Here is a 12,285-nt window from a genome sequence, read left to right as displayed (position 1 = left end):
CGGGTCTCTGTACAACATTGATTGGTAGCGTTCCGGACCCCTGGACCCGAGGACTCCGACCTGTATCTCTAAAAAAGAAGGACATGTGAAAAATTTCTCACGGACCATAAAAATGCGTAACCTTTCAGTAAAGTCCCTTTTAAAGTCCCTTTTAAAGATTATAGTTATTTTCTTGAATCTCATTAACATAACTCATGAATAAGTTGATGTCCATATGCGGATGTAAATCTTTATTTTTATTTATTTTTTAAATTCAATCCCACAGAAGATAATTTTTAATCACCTTCTGTCCCCTCTGTCCAGCTTCCGGGTTCACCGTTCGCAGGAGTTCCCACGGTACCCGCAAGAGTTATTACGGATATCGCACTGGCCACTACGTTCATATAATGTTGCAATACTCAACCACAAGTGTACAAGTCAATCTTGGAGAAATTCAAACTTTCTTGAATTTTCTCCCGAGTGACCAAGTTACACGATGACCTGCCGTTAGCGCTACGGTGGTCCACGGTGGTCCACGAATGCCGTACTGTTATCGCACGAGGTTCCCACGATGTTAAACTCCGGTTAACTCTTGCGTCAAGTCGCCCCGTGAAAAGGCCGCTTAAGGAAACCTGAACGGAAACCTTGGGAGACTTTGCGCCCCACCCAAGGCTTCCGTGCGGTACCGGAGGTTGCAGGTGGTTGCTGGAGGTTGCAGGTAGTGGAAGCAGGTAGGGGGACTGACAAAAACCTCCGGGAACCACACGGAAACCTTTGGTGGGGCGCAAAGTCTACAGATGTTTCCGTCCAGGTTTCCTAATTGGGACAGGGGCATTACAGTGTATTGCATTTCTGCTTCTATTTACAAGGCACAGCACAATCTTACCCTACTAAAATCAAGGAAGGGTGTTGAGCTGAAGATGTTGCAAGCACTTGATGCAGAGCACGTTGTGCAGAAGGAGAAATCATTGTATCATTTAGGGGAAGAGTGGAAACAGCTGGCAGTATGGAACTTTCCCCTTCACCAGCACCAACAAAAGGTGAATTAACACATTTTACTGCTGAGAAATACTGAAGCCAAGCGTTAAGGTGTGAATATCCAGGTTAGTTGGGAGTAATTCAATATCTAGTTCCATCAGACTTTATGTATTAAAGGAAGAGGTTGTTTTGATTTAATGATCATAAGATACAACTTTAGTTTTATTGTGTATTTTAACTACAATTCTTAATGAGTGTGACAGTGTTGAGGTGTGATAGGTTTACACTGAATCAATAATTACACTTGTAATACATTTAATAATTACACGTAATTATTAAATCCCGCATCTGCCATTGTAGAAGTGATAGAATGTATGACCATGGAAGTTGCTGAACGATGTGTGAATTTTGGATGGAAATTCCCAATCCTACTTAAGATGAATGATATTGCTGGGGTTTCCCAGGTGCACGAGACTTGGAGATTTTCTAGCATGCGTTATATCCTGATATCACAACTTTAACAGCTTGCTGGAATAAAACAGCATGGTTTTCTGATGCATTATACTTGCCACGTACACCATTAATAAATCGAACCAAAATTTGACAAAGGATCAATGTTTTATTTTACCTTCCTTTTCACCCTGATGTCTTGACTTTGTAGTTGTCAGAAGTTAAATAACTTTTTTTAAACCTTGTTTTTCTCTCTGTATAAAAGCTCCTTGGTTTCAATACCATTTATGGATCTGTGAAAACAGAATGTAGCAATGTATTATACTCAGTGAATCCATTCGAGGGAGCTTGTACACAAAATTCAATGACTTCTCTTGTGTGTCTCCAATGAAGAAGTAATTCATGGTGTTGAATCCTAGACAACAAGTAACACAGGAGTAGGAACTAATCGCTTGTTTTCCTGCAGCTAAGGACTTGTTTGGATGGACTTTGAAAACTGAGCTCCACTTATGCAACATGACATCAAGGAGGAAGTGTGATCTTGAGACACTGCTTATATCAATACTTCAAGGCTTTGCTATTCTTGATGAACTGAACAGAAAACTGAAATTCTTTAGTAAACAATTTACACTTAATTATGACAGATTTTCTGTTGCTAGGACTTGGTGATCATCATCAAGTTTCTACAGCAAGTCACTAGCGTTTTATTTTCTCAACTGGATGAATATCTTTAAAGGTACTGCACTGGTAGAACATGAATTTATGATTTTTGCATTTTGCACAATGAAAAGAATAAAATGAAAATTAGAGTTTAAAATGTATTTTCTCCAAATTTTAATTATTGATTCTCGACCCAAAACATCACCCATTCCTTTACTCCAGAGATGCTGCCTGTCTGTCCTGTTGAGTTACTCCAGCATTTTGTGTCTACCTTTGATTTAAACCAGCATCTGCAGTTCTTTTCTAAACATTTTAACCACTTTTTGTTCTCAGACCTGCAATTTTAATCTTCTACTAAGTCTCGGAGGAGTCTTCTGCAATTGGCATGTTTAACCCTCAAATATTTAATTGTGCAATATTCAAAAGCTTTTAATTCTGCAAATGTTTAATAAAGACCTTCATTACTCTTAAGATCACAACAAATAATGGAGCCTGGCCGCAGAGCTTAATTTGAGAGCATTGCAATTCTCAGTACTTTTAGAACCTATTATTCTACTGCTGACATGCATGGCACCCTGGGGTTAGAAACTTACAAAGATTCATAATCATTGTCACGAAATACATTTCTCAATATCTGACCTAAAAGATAGTCTCTGTTCTGAGGCATTGATCACTAACCTGTTTGCCTCCACCCTGTTTCTTCTCAGGAAAGTTAGAATTTTGGAACACTGTAAATTCTGTATTTCACTGCTCTGCCTTCAAGATATTCTTTGTCAATGCAGCATGTTCCAATTCAGTTGTATTACTTTTAATGCAGTCTGCATATGTTTAGCATGGCTGAAAATCTTGCTTAATGATTTCTGAACTTTTCACATTTAATTCTAAAACTTGGTTTAATGTGCTGGTTTAAAAAAAGTTCAAGGAATCAATTTACAGACATTGTTTTTATACTGATTAGGTCACAGGAGCTGTTTCTAGGAGAAGAGGTTGACATATCAATTAATTGTGTCTTTGCCTGAGTGCAAGTTTGCGAGGAATAGATCGTACACAAATGATATTTTGAAACAAAATGATTGTCTTTACATGTTTTGCTCTCAGTCACCTTTACTGCTTAATGGCCATGTTCTAACTCTGCAGGTCACATCTTGTTGACATTTATTTTGAAACCACTGGTTGTTGAGCCATGCCTTGATGTTGAGATTAAACTTCGGGCTAATGATGCCATTTTAAAATTCAGCGCAGTTAAAATTAAATGTGAACATGAGTTACCAGCAAAGGTTTACCAGAAGATCACAACCGTCATGGAGTTCATGCAGCAACATTTGCTCTGTATATAGACTTTTCTTTTGTCTCTTTTGCTCTCTATATTGTGGGTAGGTTATTTATTTTTGTTTTGTAATTATGCTGTTCTGAAATTAGCTTCAAAACATAATTAAGATAAAGACACATTGCTGGGTATGTAGAATTTAATTGTCCTTCTTTTTGGTGTTATGGTAGATATTCCGCTCTGGGTCTATGTGGATCGTAATGAAAAGCAGGATATAAATCTAGCAGAGTTGCTGGGAGGCATGATATGGGAGAAATTACCAGAAATCATTATTAAGAACTGTTTGGTATTTTCTGTACCAGAACATTGCTGCCAGTTGAAGCTGTATGAAGAGGTAGGGACACTTTACCATAGTGTTTGTGTGAACGAGAACCTTTAATTACCGAACAGGTGTATTTTCCATTGCACATTCCTAATTGGCATTCAGTTTTCATTGTTAACTTTTAAATGTCATTGTATACTCGTAGAACAAGTTTCTATGGCCTTTTCTGTCATAAAATTGGGATAGTGATTGACGATTTGGAAGATGGCTTTAGATTGCAGGCGCAAACAGATGAATTGGACTGTTGGGTTGTAAAATGTAACTTAATCCAGAGAGTCAGGTGCATAAAGAAAATAGTACATCAGGGGTTGAAGAAGAGAAACCTCGGGATATCTGCTCAACCATCCTTAAAAAGCACCAGAATAGATGAATAAGGTGACTTTAGAAAGGCCTCTATTCCCTGAAGCATACAATATAATAACAGGGTGGTGATGTTGGAGCTTCATGCAGCACTGTTCAGGATGCAGCTTGTAAGCCGTGTCATTGCTCTGATTATTACATGGCAGGAAATATGTCGTTGCACTGGAGAACCTACAGAGGAAGTTTTACATGGTTGTTTCCTGGTCTATTAAAACGATGCCCAGTGAGGAAAGGTTATCCAAGATAGGGTTAATTTCTTCTTGAGGCAAAGGAGGAAATTACTTGGGGTGTAGAGGATTATAAGGCTGTTAGATAACATGGGAAGGATTGATCAAAAGCTGAATTGGGGATAGTGGAGTTTGTATAAAATTGGTAAAATAATCGACCAGGGTTGTGCATGCTAGATTAGCTTGAGCGACGACTCTGTCTCATATCATGCACTCTTGCTTTCCATTGTCATTTCTTACCAAAAATGAGTTTGTGATTGAATGGTGATTGTTTACAGGGATGCAAATGAGGAAGAGAATCTTGTTATGCAGATCAAAACTAACATTCTGTTTTTGGTGAAGATAGACACAAAAAGCTGAAGTAACTCAGCTAGAACAGGAAGCATCTCTGGAGAGAAGGAATGGGTGACGTTTCGAGTCAAGAACCTTCTTCAGATCAGCATCTGCAGTTCCTTCTTACACATTCCGTTTTTGGTGTTCCCTTCCAGCTGATAAAAGCAACAGATACATTTGAGGAAAAACTCTAAAAGATGCAGTTTTTGCGGAGCCATTCCATGGACCTATTAAAATATGCAAGAAATGTTAATGTTCATGTTGCAAGTAAGAAATGCCAAGATGTGCTCGTGACTGCCAGAAACCTGATGACATCTGAGATCCACAACACTGTTAAGGTGGGTTAGTAATGCTTGCACAGCCCCAGCACATGTGGGAGTGATCAGATCTGTTTATTGTCATATACACCAGGGTGAGGGTGGAAAGAAATTCCTTGTTCACAGATGAACATTATTCATACAGTAATGATTCATAAATATGAATGCAAGATGGTAGAATGGTGCAATATTGTAGTGCAATCCAAAGTAGTGATAAAACATTAAAATACAGTACTGGAATAAACAAATGTGGTAGAGTTCAGAATATGTAGAAACACCTCCTGGAAGGTGGTGCGAAAGTGGTCATTGTCATACAGCATGTCATATAACTGGCCCTTTGGGCCAACTTGCCCATGCTGGCCAGGATTCCCCATGTCCCAGCTGCCTACGTTTGGCCCCTCTATCTCACCAAAGCTTTCTTATCATTCCACACTCCTATCCATGTACCAGCTGATTGGTTTAGGATTCTGGTGGCATTGGGAAAGAAGCAGTCCTTAAGTGTGGAAGTCCAGGCTTTTAAGTTGCGGTCTCTTCTCCCAGAAAATACATTAAAGAAAAGAAGAAAAGGGAATGGCCAGGGTAGCAGCATCATCGACGATACTTCCACAAGAGAGTTTGTGATTTTGCTTGATTCAGTATTTGTATTCCTACAGTTTAGTTTTTGGCTAAATTCAAATGTTGGAAAATGAAGTGGTGCAGCTAATTTAATAAACACCAATTTACTTGGGCAAACTTTATTCTGCAGTACGTTCTACAGCCTTAATATCTGTCGATGGACAGTGTGAAGATAGGCCAAGCTTTAAAATTTGACTACACTTTTTTATCTTGTTTGCTATTTCTAATTTCTCTTTTTATTGCACAAATGAAGCATAATCCAAATACTACTTCACAAACTAGGTTTACAGCTAACGTATTTGTCCATGTGAGCCTTTCCATAATTTCAGTGTATATTGTGCAACATGTGTAATGTTGTTCCCCACATTCTACTCCTGTAATACTTCACAATTAATTCTAAATAGAGATAAACAAACAAGAGGCTCACATTTAACAAAACCAAACTTGGCAAGTAATGTTTGTTGTGTAATTATGTACAGGATCTAAGTTAGTAATTTGTGGACTACTTTGGCATGCTTGATGCTTTTGCGAATGTTCGATCCTTATTTGTGAATGTCCTTGTGTTGTAAAGACAAAGCAAACGCACCATGTAAAGAGTGAAATGGATGTATAAAGAGATCAGTTAGGCTGTGAGGAGGCTCTTCCAGACCTGATGGGCAGAATGGACTATTAATAATGTTGTTATTACTTTAGAACAGCGTATGTTAACAGATGACAAATGTTCTATAATGGACATTTACAAATGAATTTGAGCCTCTTTGGGAACAATTTATGGATCCATCAGGAAGCTCCTAACTGTTATAAATTTGACTGAATCTATTGCTCTGTCCAGTGGATGTGCTCTTGTAGTTCCAGTTTTTGCTTGTCTACATTTTAATTTGTAACTAAGTTTTAATTTGGTACAAATTTTGTGAAAAGATTTTTTAAAAATCTGTTAACTGCTTGGTGTACCTTCAGATTACGGCTGATTCCAAGATCTCTATTCCAATGCTTCCCAGTCGAGGAACAGTCAGTAAATTAAAAGTGCCCATGACTTCCAACCTTGTTCCGAGCGACATGGTGAACCTGGAGAGTGGGAAGCAACTCGGCAGTCAATCAACGTGTCTACCTACCTGCCGTATCAGTGAATCTGTCCAGAATCTGATGGAACTGATTTATCGGACACTTTCAGAGGCTGCAATTGCTTCACCTGAATGGCAAGTCATTCTATGTTTTGTTGCATAATAGATTCTGCAGTAAATGGAGCTCTTTTGTTGCCCATTACCATTCCCTGGTTACGTTCAAATAAAGGTTCATTAATAAAACAGAAATGTACATCTGGAGCATCGGCGATAGGATTAATGACCTGCAGGCAGGAACAGTATGTAAAGGGTCTGTCCCACTTACACGATTATTTTCGGTGACTGCCGGCACCCGTCATAGTCTCAGCAGGTGGCCGAAAATGCTCAACGTGTTGAAAATCCAGCGGCGACCTGAAAAAGGTACGACTCTTTGGGCGACTACTCACGGCCATACAGGCGTCACCCCGCGACCTGTGAGGTCATAAACGTCATGAAGAGAAATCAAAAGGCAGATTCTCCAAATGGAGAGACTGCAAGTGGGTGAAGTAAACAGGGATCTGTTCTAGTTCATGAATCACACAAAGTTATTTAAAATGCAGTGTGGATGAATGTTTGAAAGAGCACAAAATAAAAGGGGATGACAAAATGGCACCAACGTGGTTTGTGATATTAATTCAAGTCAACTAATTAATGTCACTTCAAAGGATAGATTAATTAAGTATTAACCATTCATGGCCTTGGTAAATGGTACTAGTGAAAGTATCTTTGTTTGGAGTCTTAAACCTGTGGTTCAGAAAGACAATTAGAGATTCTCAATGATGTTGCAGCATTTTGTTAGGTCACAGATGTTCTGCATTTCAAAGCCTTTTCCCAATTTTTGATAGACACAAATTGCTGGAGTAACTCAGCGGGACAGGCAGTATCTCTGGAGAGAAGGATGGGTGACGTTTCGGGTCGAGACCCCCTTCTTCAGACTAGTCGGGGGAAAGGGAAACAAGAGATATAGACAGTGATGTAGAGAAATGCAGAACTCTTGTTGGAGAGAGGAGGAGAACTTCTTCAAAGTACCCATACTTTGAGGAGATTTCACAGTGGAGTAGACAAAATGTGTAGGAAGGAACTGACTGGTTAGCAAAACGTCTGATTGTGTTACATTTTAATATTTCAACTGAGCTCCAAACTCATGGCTTCATGGGGAAAAGGTCAGATTTGTGTTACTCTCTTTGGCGGAATAGGATGTTCTGATGTCACTCCGACATGATACAGCCCTGATATTATGATTATTCCTTACCATTTTGTTGTCGGGGTGGAAAATGTAAAATAGCTGCTTTTTATAATATCAAAAAACATAACCAATAATGTGGCCTCCACAAATATCTCAGGAAGGATGTCTTTCCCTCGGCAGAAGTCAGAACATTGATTTCGAACTATGGATTAAAGGGGAGGTGCATAAAATTGTCACCCAGAGATTAGTCAATGTCTGGGGCTTGTTCTGAGAAGTCGGTAAATATTCATAGTTGCACAATTTGATCTTTATAGTACTTGAACAATGATCAGCAAGGCCACTGGAAGATGAGATTAGTTTGGATTAATTTTGTTTAACTATCCTACACATGATGGGCTAAATGTTTTTGACTGCCTAGCAATAGACATACTGCAAATAGTTAACAGCTCTCTTCAATCAGGCAATTTCCCAAAAGCTTGAAAACTGCAGTTATTAAACCTCTTTTAAAAAAAGCGGAGCCTAGATGCCTCTATTATTAACAACTATAGACCAATATCAAACCTATCTTTCATAAGTAAAATCATTGAGAAAGTTGTCCTCCAGCAACTTAATCACTTCCTGGCTTCAACTGGCTGCTACGACAACTTCCAGTCAGGATTTCGACCTCTTCATAGCACCGAGACCGCCCTTATTAAAGTTGTAAACGACATCCGTCTTAACACAGACTCTGGCAAAGTTTCAATATTAATGCTATTAGACCTCAGTGCTGCATTCGACACTGTTGATCACTCAATACTTTTGGACAGGTTGGAAAAATGGGTGGGGCTCTCAGGCACAGTCTTAAGTTGGTTCAGGTCATATTTACAAGATAGGAACTATTTTGTTTCCATTGGCGACTTTGTATCAGAACCAACCAACGTGACGTGTGGAGTCCCGCAAGGTTCGATCTTAGGGCCCTCTTTATTCAACATCTACATGCTCCCACTAGGGCAAATCATGCGAAATAATAATATTGACCACTGCTATGCCGATGACACTCAAATCTATGTAGCGCTATCACCAAATGACTATCGCCCCATAGATCTGTTGTGCCAGTGCATTGAGCAAGTCAAAGACTGGATGTGCCAAAATTTTCTCCAACTAAATAAGGACAAAACGGAGATAATTGTTTTTGGTGCTAAAAAAGAAAGGCTTAAAGTAACCCAACACCTTCACTCTCTGTCCCTGAAAACTTCAAACAAAGCCAGATAGCTTGGGGTCATTATGGATTCAATTTAAATTTCGACAGTCACATCAAATCAGTTACAAAATCGGCCTACTATCACCTCAAAAACATAGCAAGATTAAGAGGACTCATGTCAGCTCAAGACTTAGAAAAACTTGTACATGCCTTTATTAATAGTAGGCTAGATTATTGTAACGGTCTCCTTGCAGGTCTTCCAAAAAAAACTGTCAGGCTGCTACAGCTTGTTCAGAACGCTGTTGCTAGAGTTCTAACAAAGACCAAAACATTTGAACACATTACACCAACTCTTAAATCCTTACATTGGCTCCCTGTATGTCAGAGAATTGATTTTAAAATCCTGCTGCTCACCTATAAATCACTACATGGTTTAGGGCCAAAGTATATCACTGACATGCTTCCACTATATAAGCCTTCTAGACCGCTAAGATCTTCTGAAACCAATCTGCTAGTGATTCCCAGAGTAAATACAAAATATAGGAAAGCAGGATTTAGTTACTATGCAACAAATAGCTGGAATAAACTTCCTGAAGATTTAAGACTTGCCTCAACTTTGACCACTTTTAAAACAAGACTGAAAACTTTTATGTTTACTTTAGCTTTCAGCTAAATCTTAACTACATTGCACTTTTAACGTTTGCACTTTTTATAATGCATTTTTAATTTTGCTTTTCTTTTCTTTTAGTTCTTCTATTTTATTTCATTTTATTATTTCATTTATTGTATGACATGTTTTTATGTAAAGCACTTTGAGTCTGCCTCGTGTATGAAATGTGCTATATAAATAAAGTTGCCTTGCCTTGACTTGCCTAGTGTACATGGGACATGTTGGAAGGGGTGGGACTAGTGTAGATGGGGCATGTTGGTCGAGGTGGGACTAGTGTAGGTGGGGCATGTTGGTCGGGGTGGGACTAGTGTAGATGGGGCATGTTGATCGCGGTGGGACTAGTGTAGATGGGGCATGTTGGAAGGGGTGGGACTAGTGTAGATGGGACATGTTGGTCGGGGTGGGACTAGTGTAGATGGGGCATGTTGGTCGCGGTGGGACTAGTGTAGATGGGGCATGTTGGTCGTGGTGGGACTAGTGTAGATGGGGCATGTTGGTCGGGATGGGACTAGTGTAGATGGGGCATGTTGGTCGGGGTGGGACTAGTGTAGCTGGGGCATGATGGTCGGGGTGGGACTAGTGTAGCTCGGGCATGTTGGTCGGTGAGGGACTAGTGTAGATGGGGCATGTTGGTCGGGGTGGGACTAGTGTAGATGGGGCATGTTGGTCGGGGTGGGACTAGTGTAGATGGGGCATGTTGATCGCGGTGGGACTAGTGTAGATGGGGCATGTTGGAAGGGGTGGGACTAGTGTAGATGGGGCATGTTGGTCGGGGTGGGACTAGTGTAGATGGGGCATGTTGGTCGCGGTGGGACTAGTGTAGATGGGGCATGTTGGTCGTGGTGGGACTAGTGTAGATGGGGCATGTTGGTCGGGATGGGACTAGTGTAGATGGGGCATGTTGGTCGGGGTGGGACTAGTGTAGCTGGGGCATGATGATCGGGGTGGGACTAGTGTAGCTCGGGCATGTTGGTCGGTGAGGGACTAGTGTAGATGGGGCATGTTGATCGGGGTGGGACTAGTGTAGATGGGACATGGTGGCTGGTGTGGGACAAGTGTAGATGGGGCATGTTGGTCGGGGTGGGACTGTAGATGGGGCATGTTGGCTGTTGTGGGAATAGTGTAGCTCGGACATGTTGGTCGGGGTGGGACTAGTGTAGTTGGGGCATGTTGGTCGCGGTGGGACTTGTGAATATGGGGCATGTTGGTCGGGGTGGGGCCAATGTAGATGGGGCATGATGGTCTGGGAGGGACTAATGTAGAAGGGACATGTTATTCGTGGTGGGACTAGTGTAGATTAGGGCATGTTGGTCGAGGTGGGTCTAGTGTCGATGGGGCATGTTGGCTGGTGTGGGACTAGTGTAGATGATGCATTTTTGTCGGGGCCGGACTAGTGTAGATGGGGCATGTTGGCTGCTGTGGGACTAGTGAAGATGGGGCATGTTGGTCGGGGTGGGACTGGTGTAGATGGGGCATGTTGGTCGGGGTGAGACTAGTGTAGTTTAAGCATGTTGGTCGGGTTGGGACTAGTGTAGATGAGGCAAGTAGGTCGTGGTGGGTCTAGTGCAGATGGGGCATGTTGGATGTGGTGGGCCTAGTGTAGCTCGGGCATGATGGTCGGGGTGGGACTAGTGTAGCTCGGGCATGTTGGTCGGTGAGGGACTAGTGGATGTGGTGGGACTAGTGTAGCTGGGGCATGATGGTCGGGGTGGGACTAGTGTAGATGGGGCATGTTGGATGTGGTGGGACTAGTGCAGATGGGGCATGTTGGTCGAGGTGGGACTAATGTAGCTGGGGCATGATGGTCGGGGTAGGACTATTATTTATTTACAGGCCTCCTAAATATGATGCTAATTTTTTCGATGACTTTACATAATTATTGTCTAGCATCTCCACTGACTTTGACTGTCTAGTTATAACTGGTGATTTTAATTTTCATACTGATGATTTGAATGACAAGGGTGCAAAATAATGTTTTACTATTTTAGACACATTTGACCTGTCTCAACATGTGAAAGAGGCTACTCATTGTAATGGGCACACCCTGGACTTGATTATCACAAAGGGTCTCATTGTTTCTGATATTTTCGTGATTGATCCTTCATTGTCTGACCACTTCTGTGTTTTCTTTAATATATCTTTTATTCCCGACATACAGACAAAATCAAATACTGTCAAAAAACGGTATATAAATGAACATTCTAATGTACTCTTTAAAAATGCCATCTCCTTCTTACCACCTCTAAACCCAAGTTCTGCTGATGATCTTGTAGATAACTTTAACTCCAAAATTGTGAAAGTTATAGATGTCATTGCACCTGTTACGGTTAAAACAATTTCTGGTAAGCAAAAGTCACCCTGGAGAAAAGCTGCTTTTGTAACAGCCCAGAAAAGAGAATGCCGGAAAGCTGAGCACATCTGGCGGAAAACAAAACTTCATATTCACCATGACATCTATAAAGAGAGCCTCCGTGCCTACAATTTAGACTTAAAAAGTGCTAGAGAAACATTTTTCTCCAATATCATTAACAACAACACTAATAAGGCAAAAACCCTATTTGCAACTGTTGACAGACTGACC

The 12,285-nt window shown here is 40.8% G+C and overlaps 1 pseudogene; it reads left to right on the top strand.

The window, feature by feature from the left end:
* Positions 1–3,557: 3,557 nt before the first annotated feature.
* The window catches only part of LOC116969275, a 55,162-nt pseudogene continuing 46,434 nt past the window's right edge, over positions 3,558–12,285 (top strand).

This window comes from Amblyraja radiata, unplaced genomic scaffold, assembly GCF_010909765.2.
Source record: "Amblyraja radiata isolate CabotCenter1 unplaced genomic scaffold, sAmbRad1.1.pri S140, whole genome shotgun sequence".
Lineage (NCBI taxonomy): Eukaryota > Metazoa > Chordata > Chondrichthyes > Rajiformes > Rajidae > Amblyraja > Amblyraja radiata.
This window is presented reverse-complemented; position numbering and strand designations above follow the sequence as displayed.